The sequence below is a fragment of the Falco punctatus genome (genome assembly GCF_963210335.1).
Source record: "Falco punctatus genome assembly, chromosome: 15".
Classification (NCBI taxonomy): Eukaryota; Metazoa; Chordata; class Aves; order Falconiformes; family Falconidae; genus Falco; species Falco punctatus.
The window spans coordinates 7,334,003-7,351,418 of record NC_137595.1 but is presented as its reverse complement, the minus strand read 5'-3'; the positions used below and the strand labels follow the sequence as shown (position 1 = coordinate 7,351,418).

Genomic DNA, 17,416 nt, shown 5'->3' with positions numbered 1-17,416 from the left:
CTCTGGATTATACTTTAATTTCAGTCTCTATCACAACAGTAGATACTTCTTAGATAAAATGTATTTTTGTCTCTTTTCATCCATGATTATCTGTAGTTCTTAAACACTTGGGGTCAGCAGCTGGTCCCCAGTTGATGTAGTTCAGGAATAATTCTATTCAAAGGAATAATTCAGAACAAAATTCGTGTTGAGTTTAAAATAAGGCAAAATGTTCATAAAATTTTACCCTTATTATATATGTGAGAGTGAAACTATCACAAAAATAAACAATAATCTCTGAAATGTATAGCACCTTTCACCTGAACGTTTTAGACATAAATGCATTGAGCAGCTGTCATGTGAAGAAATACCAATATCCTAATTTTACGCAAGGGAAAAAAAAAAAAAAGGTGGCAGGAAGTTAAGAAAGCAGCTGAAAGTCATATAACGAGAACTGAACCTACATCTCCTGGTCTCCTGTTTCTAATCCCCTAAACACAGTTCCCCAAGGATTTAAAATTGAGGTCTGGAGAGTTAACAGTTATGAAATAATCAACACTATTCAAACACAAGTACGGTTTGAGTTTCTGCCTCCATCATCTTGCCAAATTATGATTGAAATAAAATCGGTATCATATCTTAAATTGTTTATGCATGGTTAATTTGCACAGTTAAATCATTTCCAGATTTCTCACACAAGTGGTTGAAGTATACTCCTGGGCAGAGAAAGTCTAGCTGCAGATTTAAAGCTTTACTGCTGCAAAGGAAGCTGCAGTGAAACCCCTGCCATGTCTGAAGCCAAAGTCAAACCCTCTCATGTCACAACAAGGATCCTGGCCAGGGTCCCTGCAGCCATGAGGACCCTCTGCAAGCAATCAGTGCTTCTTCATACAAAACAGTAATATATGGGTGTGCAAGTACATATATGTATATACGTGTGACAGAAGCAGATGCATATAAAGCCATACAGAAATTATGGGATGAGTTCAAACTGGCAACAGGAGGGGTTGTTCTGTTTTCCCTGTACTGAGTGACATGAAGCAAGTTGTTAAGTCATTGCACTAGCCATTATAGATCCTCCCTGCCTGGCCCTTTTCCTTTTTTCTTTTGTCTACTTTTTGTTTGTTTTAATGCTCACTCCAGCCTATATGCACCAGAGATATGTATTTCTGCTTGGTCATGCACTTCTAAACAGAATTAAAGAAAAAAAAAATGTATGTAGGGTAAGTGTAGGAATAAAATGTGCCTTGGCAAAGTGCTTTAAGCTGCCTTTCTGCCAGTAAGCCGTTAATTTGTGCTGCTTTGTTTTCTCCAAGCTCAGAATAATTCCCATCTGCCTTGACTCACTATCTAGCACAGAAAGGAAGAGGTCCCTTTTCTGAGCATGGATGAAATAGGAAACTTTTTTGTATTAATAAAGAATGGGGCTTGGAATTCTGGGGTTTCTACCACTAGGACCTAAAATATCTTGAGGTCCTGCTATTTTAATTAGCTTCATTATGACGAGTCTGCCTCTTCTGTTCATGTATGTTTTTCCAGCTTTTGTGTTCCTGGCCTGCCTGTAATACATATGTATTCCCTTTCTTTCCTCTCACTGAAGCTGAAGATGCAATCACATCTTTGAACCATCTGTTTTTTAATTTATTATTTTCCCCCACTGCATTGATGGGCTTTCTTGTTTTTCTGTCAGGCTAACAGTTTGGCTCCTGTTTATCTAAGATATGTTAACATGCTGTTCCTTTTCTGGGCACTCATTCAGTCTATTGTATTTTCTGAAATTAAACGCAAGGGATTTTTTTAACATTATTTACTTCATCAGTCCAGGGAATATCCTCTACCTTTACAGCATCTCTTCCTCCTTTTGTTGTTTCTGTGAACATTTGATGACTCTTACTAAATTTAGGTTAGTATCTTATTTTTCTGTCCCCTCCAGATCATTTCCAAGGTGAATGGTCAAAGCCTGCCTGGGAATGTTCCTGTAACCGGTGAGGAACTTGCGTGGAGGCAGAGGAATCCCTGCAGGGTTCCTCACATGTCCCTATGGGGCAGGACCCCCCATGAGCACAGCAGGGTCCCTGCCCTACCCCTGATCCTCATTTCTGTTCTTCACCTTTGAGCTTGGGAAAAACCTTCTAGGCACTGGGCTGCTCATCACGAAATGAGCAGATACATGCGGTGAAGCCCCTCGTGCTGCCACAGCCAACAGCCATCCAGCGGGGGAGGCTGTGCCTTGGGGTGCAGGTTTGTGATCCTGAGCCGTGGCAGGGGGCTCTACACCCCTGAGGCGGCTAGGAAGTTCCAGGTAATCACACCACGGAACATAATGTGGATTTATATTTGTTACCTTACTTTTCTATAGTGCCTCCCAAGAGTCTTCTGAGGCATTCCATTCTTTAATAAGCAGAAAGTGCTCTGAGATTTTTCTAATGAAAATGATATAGGAGCACACAGTGTTATTATTAAAACCTCTGCCTTTTTCTCTAGGAACTGCTAAAATACATTTACAGTTTATACCCTTTTTGGTGAGCATTAAACTTTCTAATTTAAAATAATAAAGCCTGGTTTGCTTTCTTTCTTTCCCTTCTATTTCAAAAACATAAAAAACTCACTTTTTTAACTATTCTTATTTTGCTGAGTGATTTTTGGATTTCAATAAAAGTAACACTGTGGTTACAACACTTTGTGAGATAAGCAAAGAGATTTTTTTTATAACACAATTATGGAAATTTCAAAGAACCTTATAAATATCCTGCTATTTGCATATATGAGATAAGCATATTTTAGTAATGGTTATGACAGGCTAGCAAGGAAAATGTGTGGGACAGCTATATAGCAAATACATGCAAACATAGACACAGAGAGGGGGTGTGTGTACACTTTTCCAGAGAAGCCCGTGCCCAGTGGGCGCGGGATGCCCGGGAATGCATGGGGCTCCCCAAAGAGAGGCACCACCGGTATCCTGAGACTCAGTTTCCCCACTTGCAGATGCCGGATAAGCATTATTTTTCTAATGTGACAAGGCATTTTGGTAGGTCCAGATGGTGCGCACTAGATAAGAATTGAAATGCTGGCTTTTAGTTTTGTTCCCACTTACCAGCGTACAAAGAGCTGGTTTTGCTGGGACCTCGGGGTGCAGCTGTGCCATATCTTGGCTGGCCAGGCTCAGGGCTGGGTGCCACAGGGGCGCCTGCGGCTTTTGCTGCCGGTCCCACGCGCTCTGCCAGCCTGCAGCCGGCAGGTCCTGCAGTGGCAAAGGTTTAGAGCCTCCCCGGGGCACGTCGCTGCTGCCAGGGCACGCGGGCAGCCTGTCCGGCGGCACAGCAGGCTGACTGTTACTCTGGGCTGCCCCAAAAGCTGACACGGCCTTACATATTCCTGAAAAAGCCACAGGGCAGCTAAGGCTGGCTTGGTCTTCAGCACAGGGCCAAGTCGGTGCTCAAAATGCAATGAGAATGGAACTGTAGCTGCCTAAAGTTTTCAAGAGGCCTTCTGAACTGAACCGGTCTGTGCATGCTTTTATTCTTTTGTTTGCCTTTGTATTTTAAAGTTGGAAATTGCTCTTCTAGTTATGCCTGAGAGCTGCTAGGAAGCTCAGAGAATTAGCGTGGCAATTTCCTCAGCCCTTTGTTGAAAAGGAAGAGTCCACACAAAAAGAATGCACTGGCATTTCAGCTGCATAAATAGTGTAAAAGAAACTCCAAACAAACAACCCCCTCCATACAGACTTTTCTGTCCCCATTAGAACTGCAGGTTTCCATTCTGTGGATCTCCCAGCCATCTGCTTGGCCCTTGAAAGAGTCCTTGAGAAACCAAAAAATGAAAACCACTTACTTTCTGAGAACTAATCTTGGCTTCCCGGTGCCTTGCTTTCAGGGGAGTTCCACTCGAGGCTTGATTTCTCTAAGTGCAGATACTCAGTGTATCCTGAACAATTAGATGCCTTTGAGGATGTTGAAAGCTAGACATAAAAAACCCAAATCAATCAGGAGTCTTGTTTGACAACTGACAACATTTCTAATGCAAAAAAACAACCAGCCAATAAAATAATAATAATAAAAAATCCCCCAAAACATAAAGTCTGAAACTTAATAGAAAATCTACTAAACAAACCCTTACCTTTTTAGGTTTTAAAACAGATCATTTTTCCTACAAAGTTTTTATTACCCTGACTAGAAGAGTTAGATGTACATAACCATCTTTTTCTTCCCCTGCTGAGGCAGATGACGTTTACCAGAAGCCAAAGTCCCCTGGCTGGTGCAGCGCAGCCAGGGACCCTCAGAAGGGGGTTCGTGGGTTGCTAATGGTTTGCTTTGGCCTTTGGTGTCTGCAGTTATTCCTGCCTCGACAAAAAATTGGGGGGAGATGGGGTGGGAGCAGCACCCAGCCTCTACGGGCTCTCAGGAGCCCATCGACACAGCCTCTGGGCAGAAGATGAGTGCTGGCATGAGGAGTCTGAAGGTGGCAAGTGGGACTGTGAGCTGCCCAAACTGCAGGCAATTATGTTGCAATTTTTTCCAAAGCTCTCAGAAATCTGTCCCTTCAATAATGGAGACAGGAAGGATTACAAGCAATCGCTGCCTCCCAAGCAGTTGATATTCACAAGAAAAATAGAAGAGCAAGGGAAGGGGCAGTTTTGCCTTGTCAGCTAATGATCCTTGACTCTTGTTCTTTGTGTTTTTGGTAGCAACCACAGAGAGGTCACACATGAAACTGTGGAAGTGTGAGGTGTCTTTATTAAATATATCAATGGAGTTTATTAAATGGAACACACGGTACTGGGTAGTGTAAGCCACCGCTGGACGGGCTCGGGGTCACGCAGGCCTCCTGCCTTGATGTCACTGGCTGTCGGATTAATACCACGAGCTCACAGCACGGGCCTGATTAGAAGGCCGGGTCCCAGTTGGTTTTACCTCTGCCCTCCGCTAAGTCTTTGTTTGCAACGTGAGCAACAAGCTTTTCAGCTCATCACCAAGGCGCCACGTTCAGAGCCGAGGCGGATCACTTAGGTCTTTTACCACCTCTGGCAGACATGGGGTTTAAAATTCCCATCCGGCAGAGGTGGAATTATTTTCTCCTACTGTCTGACTGATTGTTTGGGCTCTAGAAATGTCTACCTCTTTGAAGAATTTTGCTTTTTTTTTTTTTTTTAATCTTCCCCCCCCCCCTTCCTTCTCATTTTCAACTGCGCTGGGAGGGCAGAAAAGAAAAGGCTGCTGAAAGACTTTTTTAGCTTGCTTTCGCTCATGGGATTCTAGTTCATGGCAGAGGAAAGTAGTCTCTCCGACAGGAAAAAGGAGCGAGTTAGGGACCCTCCACCATAATGAGGCAGTTTTCCCATCTGGAACCACTGGGTTGCTTGCACAGGCTGGGGAAGGGCAAAGATGGAGAAGGCAAGAGCAGCCCAGGCTGCACTGAGGGGTGAGGGAGTATTTAATATGATTCAGAAGAATGTAGATGGGAGGAAGGGATTTAGTGTGATGGTGATCACTGCATAATTAGAGGTGACAGGAACAATAGTGCATGGCTACGTCTACATTACTTGTCATGGGCATGCTGGCCTCTCAGGAAAGAGGGGTGTCTCCTGCTAAATACAATACTTTTAAAAATAAAGTGGATGGGACTCTGTAAAATGAAGGGAAGAGCAAAGGAAACCAAACATGAGGACTTTTGAACTATTGGGTGAGACTGTGTTCTTCTAACAGCCACAGCAAAGCATGACTAGCTCCAGAAAAGTGGGGCTGATGCAGCTTGAAGCCATCCCTGCACGCGTCTGGTTCTGGATGACCAGGGAGCTCGGACATCTCAGCGATACGGGCTAGATACATCTAGCGTGTCAAGGCCTGTACAATGGTTTTGTCACACTGACCACCCACAATGACTGCAGAAAGTGCTTTGCTCATACAAAGAGGGTGCAAAACACCAAGGAGGTGGATGCAACTATCTCAGGCAGCATCCCTGACAGCTCTGCTCCCTCCAGTCTGTTCTCCCTGCTGCAAAACACAGACGGTGCCATGCTGCATACAGACTTTGCCCTGACAGAACAGGCAGAACAGAAAGAACCCAACACTGTTCAATCACGTTCCCAGCTTTGGTAACATTGAACTCCTGTACAACAGCTGGAAGACCTATTCTTAAACACCACAGCAAATCCATGTTTTCTATGCTGATCCAGGTCTGGTGACTGATTAACACTCATTCTTTTATGTGATCTTGAAAAATAAAGACAACTTTTTATATAGCTTAGTCTTTTTCTCCTTTCCAAAGCTTTGGCTGTGATTGATGAAACTGCCTGACATTGTCAGAACTTACTCGAACTAATAAGCAATGGAAATGCCTTTATCAGTGCTAGTGCCAGATCCATCCCACTTACAGCTCAAGTTGTGCTTCTTTCCAGGAAACCCATGATATACTACCTGCCCCGCTACTTGCCATTCTTCATGTTGGTTATTTACCACTTCCAACCTTTTATCTATTCTATGAACATTTTGCCTTAATTGCTCAGCTATTTGTTGATTATCCTGCTGCAGTTGTTTGTCAAATCCTTTTATCCATTAATCTGTGTGACCTTTCAGTTGCTATTCATCTGACACAGAAGTTTTTAGCCACCAGTGCTGTCAGTCACATCTCCCTTCGCGTCATGGTCTTAAAAGGAATATAATCACGGCAGGCTGTAGGCATTTGTGGAGCCATTTAGGTGGGAATACTACATTCTAATTTTTGCCACTCACCTGTACTAACTTCCTTAAAAGGTTCCTTTAGAAGCCAAATTCTTTGTATCCTGAGGTTTGCGGGTATTCTGCTGCGTGTAGTTTCTGCTTTATACCTAGCTGGGCAAAAAACTTGTTCAGTCAAATGAAATCCTTCACCCTTGTTTGCTCACATTGCTGGGAAGCATACCTGACAATGCAGCTGGGATTTCTGCCACTTGTACGGAGTGAGGCGAGACCTGCCCCACTAGCTCCTGCTCTTCTTTACATGGACTGGAGCATATCTTGTGCAAGCCTTATCCTATGAGAACTTGAACCACCTGTAAATCAAATTTCTGGTTTATGTGGATGTATTTTGACAAAGGCAATTAAACCTGCACGTCAGAAGGCTGCAATATCTGGCACTCATGTTTAGCACCCTCCACATCATTAAGGTATGGAGGTGCTTCAGGTCATTAATGTGAGGGTCCATTTTGCCAACCTAGAGCTAGGTATGTACCGTCTTGTGCTTTATTGAACACAATGTATTTCAAGGAAGCATGTGTTGTGTTGTGCCATTGGCCTTCCTCCAACGGTATAATCCAATTTTTCTGTTTTCCCGGCTAAAGATACTCATTCCTTTTGACAAGGAGTTATGGTGTCAATAAGATTTGAGATGCACAGAGAATAGCCTGTGACATGGTATCTTTCTTTTGTGCCAAACTGGTACTCCTTTCCTGGCTAAGAGAGGCAAACCACACACTAAGAGGTTTCCTGGGTCCTGACAGCCCATCACCACAGCTTCAGCTAGGGCTGGCTTCAGCCTGACCAAGCTGCCTGCTTTTCTGTACCCCGCTCCCACCATCTAGCTTCCTCTAAAAGCTTAGCTGGAGGATGACTCACTTCAGTGAACATCAGAAAAAAATCCTGAATACAATTAAACGTGCCTTGCAGTGCTCTTAGCTAGGCAGAGTGGTGGGGCTGGGGAGCTTTTGAATTAATTCCACACTTTGTTTATCTGGAGTCTGGCCTTCAATATCTAGTATTGCTCCTAAATATTTTACCTCTTGTTGCACTAATTGAACCTTTTGTCTGTTGACTTTCAATCCTTCCTCCTGGATTGCAGCCAAAACTTCCTGTCTGCTGACACGCTTGTTCTTCAGAATTCAGGTGTGATCCACGTATGATGTTACATGCTTCCAGAACCTGCAGGCTAATTTCTTCCACGTTTGTGTGATGTGTATGTGACAAATCACAGGAGCTTGTGAAATCCTTGAAGAACTCATGTGAAACAATTTTGTTTCTCCTGAAATGTAACTACAAACTTTTACCAACATTTCTCTGATAAAGGGCTGAAGTAAAATGCATTTGCTAGATCTATGACTGAAAACCACTTAGCTCCTTGTACTATTGCAGCCGTAATTTCTGGCATTTTAACAAGAAGAGGTGATGTTTGTGGAGTTACAGCATTTAATGCTCTGAAATCCACAGTCAGATGCATCTTTCTATCTCCCTTTAATACCAGCCATACAGGGGAATTACACACACTGGGTCATTGCACTGGCACTCCTTGATCCACCAGGCTTTCTGAGCTTCGCTTGGGTACTTACATCGTTTCTGCAGTCTTGGATCAAGCCCTGTTATTAAAGCAAAGGCATTAATCTTTCCATACTCCAACTTATCTCAAGCTTATACTTGCAGAAAGGTAACTCACCCTCATCCTGAGGTCTTCTGAGTATTTCAGGAGCCTTTACAGGAGTACTTAATTTTGTAGGTAAGACAATTATCAGTCCCTTCTATTTCTGTATTATCCTTCCACAGTTAGCAAGATCTAAAATAACCTATTTTGTTTAAGGACCGGCTGCTGTAAAGCCCATTTTTTATCCTGCACATGAAGCTGAATACAAGAAAACCCAACTGCACTCTCCAGTTTGCACCAGGGTGTAGGAGCAGAGCTGAAATGCTTTTTGCACCACAGGCGACCACTGTACACTTTTATCTGTATGGTGTACCTTGCAGGTACCCACACTCTTGCAAACTAGGAATTTCAATAGTCACTGAGGCACCAGAATCTAATAACAATTTGGGCTCTCAGTATCTTGTTTTTAATTGCTATTGTACAGTTCTGCCAATTTATGCATTAAGACACTAATGGGTTTTATATTCCACCTAGCCAGATCTTTTCCCAGGCTCTCTAGTGCCTTCCAAACCCTGTTTCACATCGAATTCAAATGCCATTTCCAAGACTCATCCAGTCCAGACAAAGCACCCCCTACCTTCCCGCAGGCAGAGTGCCGCACACTGCAGGACTGTAAAGTTCCCCCTCATCCTCCAGAGCTTTGGCCTTGTTTGTCCTCAGGACCCTGATTCGCGAAAGTGATTATTACTGGTACCAATTGCTTTGACTAGGTTTGTTTCTAGCTCCTTTTCTTTCCAGAGTATCCTTCCATCCCTCCCGGCATGCACCCCTGCCTCTCATTTCTGTTAGCTGAAATCCCAGGTCCTGCAGTCATGCCTAACCTCTAGCGTAGCAGTTCTGAATACCGGTTCACTATCAATAGGACCTCGGTGTCCCCCAGCAGCAATGCAGGAACTATCCCAGGAGCAATTTTCTAGCAATACATGACTCCAGTCCCTCATCTGATTGTTTCTTTTTCTTCCAGATTAGATTCCAAACCAGTTAAAAATCTTGACACTCATCACAACCACCATAGCCTATTCGCTCTTCCCACTGCAGGCTCGTGGAGCTCAGTGTCATGTGGAGTCCAGTCAGTGGGCATTCAGCCAGCTTTACCTCCAGGATTCTCATTAGAATTGGTCTAACTGGGCTGCTCACCTGAAGCGCCAATCCACTCCACACAAATATACCTATTTAAAGTCCCAGTTCCCTAGTGAAAACTCACCCTTGAGTGGTAACCAGCGCCATTTAACAGTGAGTCTTCCAATGGTCTCTTTCTCATGCTAGTCTCTGTCTCCCTGAATTGACAATATTCTTTACCATGATGGGATCCTCCTTGCCTGTGCGCTTGTAGCTCATTATGCAAAGGACCACAAATTTCCAGGGTACGGCCTGGGTGAAATGTCTCCATCCCAGTCATCAGGGTCACTGCTCCTTCTCCAGTTTGTACTACAGTCAATATATCCCGCTTAGCTGACAACTTCTGTTTATTTTTCTTACTTACTTGCTTACTGGAGTCTCAGAATTCAAGTGTTCTTGTTCACCCTATGTGGCAATGATTTGATTTCTATTCCTGCTCCACTCAGACTCTCACAGCCTCACTCTCATGGACGTGACTGCTGGGTTACCACCAATCTGCCACAAGTAAAATGCAGTCTGATGATGCATCCAGACACCCCCTTCCCCATCAGTGCAGAGCAGAATAAAACCAACTTGGCTAACATCTCCTTTACTAAACAAAATTGGAGGAACTGCTAGTGCTGCCCTGGTGCCAGGCAATTTTAAGGCATTTACATGTGCATTAACATACCCAAATGCCAAAGCCAAGGGAAGATCAAGCCTGACAGTGGTGAAGTCTTGTTCGGATCCCTGGGTGGTAGGTGGCATCATCTGGCTACTGGTGAGGACTATGGTGCCTGTACACCATTACATCCTCAGGTTTTTCCTTATATAGGCTAGTTTCAAAGGAAAACACTCCTGATCTGCCAGTCCAAACTGCTTTTTTATAGGGTTAGCTTTGCAAACACAGCAGTAGGTATGTGACTTTATTATGTACAACTAAAGGATCATTCTGTGAAACAGACCCTAGTTTCCAACAATTGTCCAGCCTACTTGCTTCAGATTTACCAAGTTACTTTGGGCTAGCCAGATACCCACTGTGTGGCTAAGGTATTCATGGTAAGTTGTGCTGTAGCCAGAGTAATTCTTTGTATCGTGACCCTTCTCATGAATGATCTCCTCACCTGGCCTCTGTAACCCTTCCTCGCTCATCCAAGCTTCACAGCTCCTTCAAAAACTTGCTGCTGAACATGAGAAGCATGCAGAAAATAGGTCTTTCTGCTTTTCCATGGCACAGCCCAAGGACCACATTGACCTTCCTTGTCTGTCAGACAGGGTCTGATGGCTAAAGGACCACGCAGAGGAGCAGCTGCCTGCAAGCGCTTGCCTGCCCCAAGGTGGTCCTCTTGCTGTTTGGGGGTCCCTGGTGGCACTGGTTCCTCTGTAAGTCTGCACATGAAAGTTGTGATCTGCCATGCTCCACTGTGGCAACAACACTGCTTGTACAGTGAAGGGCCCTGTGATTTGTGGTGCTATAAAAGCTGAAAAACTCTATCATTGCCTTTTATATATAATTGAAAACACAATAATTGACTGCAGTGTCAACAAAAGAAAGCAGGCAGCACCCTTGGAAATACACACACATGTCTGCATGCACATGCGCACACACAACCTCCTACTGCCAGCCAGGCAGTGCTGCGTGACTTGTCTTAATAGAAGGCTTAAAATGAATCAGAATTATTTCCAGATTAGAGGAAAAAATATCCTGTGAAGATGTTTGAGTCTAAGCACAAAGAACACAAAGAGAGCAGTCTCTTTGCCAGTCAGCGCAGCATTTTCTTTTCTCTGGTCCTTTGCTCTCTGCCCTCCTCCTACAACCTGGCTTAACCTTTTTTTTCTGCCTGATGCAGGTGAACATGCGACACTGTAAAGCTGCTGCACCCACACTGGTCTATCTATGAGCACATCATGCATCTCCCAGGTTTTCCCTTTTCATTTTCTTGACAAAGGTCTCAGCCAGGCTCCCCAAACCAAGGTGGTTCCTTTCTGAACTCAGTTTCAGCAACTTAACAGATCCATCTACAACCACAGTATCCAAGACCATAAATCCTGTTCCTCCTGGTATCACCTGACCAGGCTCTAACCCTACAGAGCCTTTGGCCATGTCGTCTGGCAGAGTTTGTATGTAGCAGGGCATCAGGAATACACGGGACTGCTGTCTGTATCCTTGCCAGCTCAAGGGTCCCAAATGCATCACAATGTCTGGTGGAGCTGGTGATCACACCTCTGTTTGATGCTCTAGATGCTGGAATTTCAGGGCAATATAACAAGGTTTTCTCTTCTCCAGTGGTAGAGCAGCCACTGCAGGCAATTCACTAATTTCAGTGTCGAAGCATATGGGGATCTTGCACAATTTCCTTGATGCTTTCACTGGGGCACAAAGCCTGGAAGACATGCTGCATACGAGTAACAGGGCATTGAAGGAGATGGGAAGGATGAGGGAGGAGGGACAAAGGGTGGAAGAAAACCAAAACCCCCTCCCCAAATCCCACCAACACCCCCCCCCCCCCCCTTCAGCTATTTACATTAGAAGAATTTTTCATTTTTGACTGCTCTAGTGTGCCATTTTGTTTACCTCAGGTGCTTTTAGGGCAAATTATAGAAACAGGCCAGCTCACTTCACTCTTTTTTAGACAGTTTCACTTTCAGCTTCTTCTACACAAACAACATGCTACGATTTGGGGGTTGCAAAGGCTGCAGGGAAATATCGATTTCCTCACAATAACACTAAAACAGTTCGACCCAACATTTTCTGAAGGTTTTTACAAAACATACATTTTGAGGGACAAGTTTGACTTGACAGACTTCTTTTTAAGAGAGCTGCCTTTCTTGCAGCCGCAGTAGAGCTGTTATTTACTTGTTTTTATTACAGAAAGAGAATTGTTGATGCTAGAAATTTCTTTTGCCCGGGTAAATAGCTCTAAAGTTTCAGATTATCAGGCTATGTGAAAAACTGCACTGTAACACACAATTTTTTTTAAATTATTCAGCTATTTAAAAAAATCTTAATTATAATACAGAATAATTAATTCCTTCTGATACTTACAACTCAGACACTCCCTTGTATGCCTCAGGGGTCCAGGAGTCTTAGGCGAATGCAACAATGGGAATTGCATCTTTGAAAAGCCAGCTTTCTCTAAGGCTTTTCTTACCTTGGCAATAGTTCTGTATACAAGAATAGGGACTGATGGCCAATAGCTTAGCTGGGAATTCCTGAGCCATCAGATCTCAATACAGAAGGTCACATGGCACCTTTACTATCAAAAGCATTCCAAAAAAAGACACCAAAGTATCACGAACTGCGATACTACTAGTGCACTACACAAACTGCAGCTCATCTCATCTTGCTATCACAGCCCCAGTCACAGCCCCCTGTAGGGTACCGCTGGACTAGGAACTCCAGAGCCAGTCTTTCTTCAAACCCCTCTGTCCCATGGTCTCATCACAGACTTCTAGTCTATTCCTGCCTTGTGAAACTGCTCTGTGTCATCCGGCCAACTGACTCTCCAGGAGCAGTGCTGCTCCTCTGCCTCACATTGCCACCTTTAATGTACCTTCTGCCAGAGCTGCACTCATGGGGGCACTGGGGATCACAGCTAACCCCTGCAGAGATGAGTAGCTGAGATGGACATGCAAGGTCAGGAGATGCCAAGATGGGAAGGAGGCTTATGCCTCCACTCAGAATCACTGCAGTGACTTTTTCCCTCATTTTATGCCACTTGCCTCAGCTACAGAGCCCTAATCAGTTTAATTCAAGGAAACAGATCTCAGCTTCTGTCCTCCCCATCTCATTTAGCCCAGTGAGCTGGGTGACGATTGCTGTTGCTAGCTGCTCCAACATTCTGGGGACTGAGTTGCTCCTCTTAACCAGGAAAACGGTCCAACTATGAAGGACATGGGCTTTATTTGTATCCTAGTCCCTCACATCGAGAAGCATATGAAGTGTCAGTCTCGGGGGGGAGGACGGGATGGTAACAGACACCCTAAAGACAGCTGAGCAATATTGAGTATACTCAGATTTTACAAACCTTGAGAGTAAGGGGTGGGAGAAAGCAGTGCAGGGCCTCTGGATCTGCCAAGAAAGGAGTTATTTCTTGGGATTTTCACATTTTTCCAAAGTTGGCTAACAGGACTAGGTCTGGTGAAGGCCTCCAAATAATTTTTCTGTTTTACTCTAAGATCAATATCAGCTAACATACTTATCTAGCATTCAATACACCTTCACTCATGGGCTTTCCCTTTCCAGAGCCAAATATCAGTGTAAAGCAGCCACTGGGAAGTGCGGCATGCCCAGGGAAAGCCTGCTGACCTGAAGCCAGCAGATACTGAAGGTTCATGCTACGCTATTTTCTTCCAAAAAACATTTAAAAAAGATAGATTTCTGAAAGCTTTTGAGGCTGTCACGTACAGCATCTTAGCCTTTGTGATGCTTTATCAGCACCTCTATCTTTCCATGTTTCTTACAGCACATCACGTAACAGCATCCTTTCCCACTCCTTCACCCTCTTGGAAGCTTCTGGAGGTTGAGGCAGGACAATAACGCAATACACAGCCATGCATACCGGTGGGTAATCAGCAGAACTGGTAGTGAATATAACTCATAAAGAATGACGCGTTTGCCCCATTTCTGCTCCTGGTGGAACACTAATTCCCAGTGAAAGCAATTGTGGCATCTTATTTCTGCCTTATGGCTCTAAATCTCCTCTCCACCCATTCATGTGTCATAGATAAGAGCTGCATTTACATCGCGTCAGTCACACCCTACTGCACAAGAAGGTGAAGCCACTTTAAGCAGGTTAGTTAGTAATGCAAGACCCTTTCCCAGAACAGCAAACTTCTTTCTGACATCTTTGATGGCAAAATAGGAAAAGGAAAATTCAATTATATTTCAAACCCTAATAAAATTCACTTATCTTTCCCCTTCTATTTTGAAAATATACCTGCATTTGCCACTTTTACTGGATCTTCTCCCTTTTAAAATTCAGTAAACCTTGCGTGCATCCTCACTCATCTCCTTCTCTGTAAAGAATTAGAAAGAAATAATAAGCTGGGATATTTGAATAAAATCCTTTTTATTTCATGGCCTGATTTTACTTCCATAAACTCTGCATTTATAGCAACCTCATAAATTACGAATGTACGTAGAAAATAAATACTCCTTGTTTCTCCTACTGAGGCTGCAGACTTAGCAAACAGATCTCTCAAAATCACAGGAAAAGGAAAGGGTATTTTCTTTTCGACTCATTCAACTGGAAATACAATTTTGAGAAAAGCAAAGCAGTGTTTCCCTTTCACTGTTTCCATTTCATTTGGGCTGATAAATGCCTCTGGGACATAGTGTTTCTGGTTTCACCTCTTCCCAGTCATCTGTCTTTTTCCTTCCCTTTCTTTCTCCCTCTCTGCCTCTTCCCCTCTTTTTCAATTGGCCTAAAAATAAGTGACACCTGGCAGCTGCAGAGTGTTGGCTGTCGCAGGGATTGTTGGTGTATGACCTTCTGTCCATAGTAGAAGAGGACTGGTTTCCTTTAGACAGGTATTGAGCAAGCTGAGAAGTGGTTTGACAATCTTCACTGATGACATTGACCAAAGGATGTTCCAGAGATGTCAGAGGCTTGTGGTTAGGTAGCCAGCCAGATGTGAACGATGAGACTTTTATTACAAACAGTCCCATCCAATAAAAGCACGTTAAGACTTTGAAAGAAAAGAAAGCCACTGTGAATTCATGTCCTTCTTTGTGCTTCTGCTTGCAGGAAGGCACTGAATTAGTGTGAAAATTGAGCAAAAATTAATCTTTGCCTCATAATCCATTATTTAAAAAGGAACACTCACTCACTATAATTTTCAAGTCACTGCTACAGCAAAGTCATTCTGAAATCTGTAAGTTTGCCATAGGGGAAAAATAGCAACACAAGACTAGGTCTTGAGATTCGCCAGAGTGCCAGACTCTTAATCTGCTTACAGCATTTACCATTTGCAATTTTGTGTTGCAGTTAGAGCCTCCCCAAGGTCACCCCAAACATCTCAAAGCTCTTAACCATCTGTCTCAGATTCCTGAAAATTAACATGGAGATGGAGAGAGAAAGACTGCCTCATTAGGGTCACTCTCATTTACCAGGAAAAGCCACACCTGTGCCAGCTACACCAGGAGCAGAGCCCTGGGCAGGCATAGCACCAAACCAAAGGCTTTCGGTCCTCACAGCTAAGCCCACGGCCACGCCATCCCCCTGCCACCAAAGTGCCTGGCCTCACACTCCCTGCTGGCACCTGCAAGGAAATGACGGGCAGGCTAGGATCACTGGCACCAGCACCACCAGTGCTCACCTCTGCTGGCACGAGCATCACCAGTGCTCACCTCTGCTGGCTCCAGATCCTGCTGCAGGTAGAGATGTGGGGCTCAAGACCTCTTCATGCCTGCCATAGCTTGAGTGGTCATCGTGTAGGGGGGCCTCAGGCTTTGTTTCGTCAGGGGTTCCCTTCAGCACAGCTGCCACTTTAAGCAGAGTTGTGTAAGAGAGAAACTACACAGCTGTGCTTCATTTGTCATACGACTGCCCGCTGTCCTCCAGCTTTCCATGCGATTTTGGAGAGCAGGAATAAGGCTGAGAGGATAAATCAACTGGAGAAACAGTCTTGTGGCAATGGGAACCAATTCTGGATCTTTAGGAAGGCTTGAACCAGGTCACTGAATCTCTCTGCATCTATTTCCCTTCATGAAACACGGTTGTAAAACATAATTCTTCCTTATGCATGTAGATTGTGGTGCTGTTTGGTCTCCTGCTAGCTGCCTCGCAACCTGGGATGCCAGTCTCTGCTGGGGTCCATAAGATTTAACGTAATATAACAAAGCTATGAAGAATGAAATACATACATTACCGAGTGTGACACACATACACGCAAATCTGGCTCCTGCTATGACACAAGAAAGGACTAACAGGGAAATTGGTATTTGGTTTCTGCTTTTAGGGAAAAGAAAAGGAAACAAACAAACAATTATGGTAGACTATAAAACAGTAATAAAAAGAATGGAGATTAAACTGCAGCATGCAGTTTAAAAGAAATAAATAGCAAAACCCATCTAAATTTGTTTCCGTTGGGTCTGAAACATAATTCTGGGACAAAAAACCCTTCCCCCGCCCCCCCCCCCCCCAAAAAAAAAAAAAAGCCAAACTTCTTTAAAAAGAGGATATTATGGAAGGAAATGACTGATGAATACTTTAAGAATGTGTTAACTTTTAAACAGCTTGAATATTCAAATCAGAATAAAAATATTCCTTCAATTAAAAATTATTAAAATTAGCTCAAAGTATTTTTTGGTGTGTTCACTGCAAGAATTTAATAGGATCTAGTACTCAGCAAAGCTTTGAAGCAAAAATAACGTCTCAGGAGCTCATTACGCATTAAATCCTATCAAAAAGCAGGATCCCACTATGAAATTAACACAATTTGCAAATCATTATTGCAGGCTACTCCTTCCTTCGCTCTTTTTGCCTCTTTTAACTTGAATCTGCGATGCTGTCAAATCCACCACCACCAAGAAACACGCACAGAAAAATGGGCATTGTATCTTGAAACATCCTGAGCTGCGAACGGCACGGCACAGTAGTCACACAGAACGATATACACAGGAGAAGCTGTCAGGAAAGCCGAGAAGTAGAAAGTATAGAAGTAGAAGTGAACCAAGGGATGTGGCTCAAAATCTTGTTTGGGAACTTTTTGTACAGTAGGAAATGTTGAACCTTGTGCTTTCCCAGGCTTCTGTAAATGTAGCGTTGTAGTTTTTGGGTTTCAGCCTTAGTTTTAACACGGCTGAATTAATTGGTTATTTTACAGGACATGTTCACTCACAAGTATTCATGAAATATGAATCAGTGGACAAAGTCTCCTTTTAATGAAATGCTGGTTCTTGTTTCCTCTTGTCTGAATCAGAGGGAGAGAAAAAAAGAACAATCAATAC

The 17,416-nt window shown here is 43.7% G+C and overlaps 1 protein-coding gene across 22 annotated transcripts in view; it reads right to left on the bottom strand.

Moving 5' to 3' along the window:
• Positions 1-17,416, bottom strand: part of LOC308053996 (uncharacterized protein) — a 295,467-nt gene that overhangs the window by 77,589 nt on the left and 200,462 nt on the right. For 18 of the 22 annotated variants that reach the window (XR_013923879.1, XR_013923880.1, XR_013923881.1 and 15 more), the window contains one exon: positions 3,811-16,308. The gene's annotated coding sequence lies outside the window, so the exon portion shown is untranslated. The remainder of the gene's footprint in view (positions 1-3,810; positions 16,309-17,416) is intronic. The other 4 variants (XR_013923895.1, XR_013923896.1, XR_013923897.1 and 1 more) reach the window with 4 other exon arrangements.